Below are 2,500 nucleotides of genomic sequence, written 5' to 3'. Positions count from 1 at the left end.
CCTTATTACAAATATAACCTAGTTACCCTCAGTAAGCAACGACCGGCTACACAGAGCAGCAGCAACCAAATTACCAGAAAACTAATTAATGGGTCACCTGAAACTGAACAGGTAAAGGTAGGTTGACGCCTACGCATTTCCTTTGTTGCGATTTGTCACGACGTGGGGTCGTGCCACCTCGTTAGCGGAAACCCCCCAAAATGTATCAATGTTGCGACTTGAGTACACAAGGTTTTGCGACATGGCACGAGGTTGTTTTAGGATGCCCTGCGAGGTGTCGCGATGTGGTTTTGCCACGTAAATTACACAATGTTGTGAGGTACCCACGAGGTATCAGGATCACATCAAAACTGCTCAAGCTACCAGGGTGCTCGACATTTGGGGAGGTCACTAGTTTACTGAACATCATAAGTATTAGTTCCTCTCGTGTGATTAAATCCTCAAGAAAAGTTAAAAAACATTTAATAGTTTTCTTCGACATATAATTAATGCTACCTTTCTTTATTTATTTCATGAATAACCTTTTTTTTAAAGTAATTTTAAGCAAATTTTTATGAAATTAAAACAAATCAAATCTACTGTTTATTATGAATGTTTCATATGAAATCTAGAATTTATTTACTTCTTATCATAGGTAAGCATCATGTAAATAATTTTATTGAAGATAATCAAAGTTGGTAATAGCAAAATTATATTTATTTGAACTCAAGTGTTTATACTTTAAATTATCAATTAGTATTAAATCAAGCAATTGATACTTGCGTTGCTTTGAACCTAAATATCTTCAGCCTGCATGAAAGTGCTATTCAATTAAAAAAAGTTATTTTCACACAATCTATTATAATCAACAATAATGATAACAAAAATAACAATGTACATGAACAGGCAAAGAACGAATCCATACACAGATCAACAAATGCAAGAAAAATGTTTTAAGGGTGCTCTTAAAAATGGCATAATAAATTAGAGGGGCAGATATGAAACAGCATCATCAAAAACCAACACAAGTGCCCACACACAACAATAAAAAGAAAAGCAACGCAGCACTATCATAGTGAACAAATCAAAATAAAGCTGGCAATATACAATTTATAACCAGCTCTCTAGAAATCATAAGTTGTGTGCAAGAATCCTGATGCCTCAAGAAATAAGCAAGAAGATGGCATTCGATTGTGCGTTGATATTTTTCCAATTCATTACCCTTGCTTTTCCAATTGCTTCTGTATTTTATCCTAAATTATTAAATTTCCCTTTATTAACTTTCTTTGAGGATTTAAGAAACGTACATATTTGGTAGTAAGTTTGAAAGGAATATTTGATATATTATTTCGAAAGTACATTTATAAGAGTTAGCATGCCAAATAAAAGAATTATTATTATACGATATATATATATATATATATATATATATATATATATATATATATATATATATATATATATATATATATATATATATATATATATATACATGCACAGACATATATGCATATACATATATACATGCATATATACATACATATATAATCTCATCTATATAAAAATATTTGTTATATGTATGACCAAAACCCAAAATAGAATACAGTATTTCTTTGACTATTGAATTACGTACATATGAGTACATGAATGGCCAGAATATAGATGGAAATATCCCTTCCGTCACTTATAAGATAATTTACAACCAGCTCGCCAAATATCGTAGGCTGTGCGCAAGTAGGGGTGAGCAGCTTGACGAAAGGGGTAAATCCAGGTTGACACCTACGCACTTTTTTTTTGCGATGTGGGGTCGTGCCATCTCGCAAAACACCTCGTGGCAGCTCGTGACAAAACCTGGCAAAAAAAATTGTAAAATATCACAACGTTGCCAGGTTTTTAAAACATGTTTAAATTTTGCTGCGGCATTGTGCGAGGTGGATGACCTAGCGCCACCTCGCTAGATAGGTTTTGCATTGTCGTACAAACACTTCGTACGATGTCACCTGTGTTCGTGCCATTTCGTGCCACCTTGCGCCAGCCACGATGCCTGGCGACCATTTGCGAGGTATGTTAACCTCTACCGGCAAGCAGCTGCGCATAGCCGACGACGTCTGGTGATGTCGTCAAAGATGATGACGTTTTGATAACGTTTTGAATGCTGATTGGTTTCAGTGGGGCGGGCCTGAAATACCGAGTGCTGATTAGTTGACAGCTGTGCGTGGGTGGCATATAAAGGGTCGCTGGGCCCAGCATCAATCATTCATAGTCCAGCACATGTAGAAATACTACCTTTACAATGCCTCTCCAGACCACCAAGCAATCAAAGGAGTCCCAGCAGCCCTAGCCCCAGCCCAAGGAAACAGAGATGTACCTTTCTCTGGTGGTGCATGAGACGGTGTCTGCTGACAATCCTGTTGTAGCAGGACCTAGTGGACTACAGCAGCCACAAAAAAAAGCAGTATTGGCTCAGCAAGAGGGACATACCAGACTGGTCTTTCACAGATTCCCAAATTCATGAGATTGC

This window comes from Palaemon carinicauda, chromosome 6 (assembly GCF_036898095.1).
Source record: "Palaemon carinicauda isolate YSFRI2023 chromosome 6, ASM3689809v2, whole genome shotgun sequence".
NCBI lineage: Eukaryota > Metazoa > Arthropoda > Malacostraca > Decapoda > Palaemonidae > Palaemon > Palaemon carinicauda.
The sequence above is the reverse complement of the archived record's forward strand: the minus strand, read 5'-3'. Positions refer to the sequence as shown.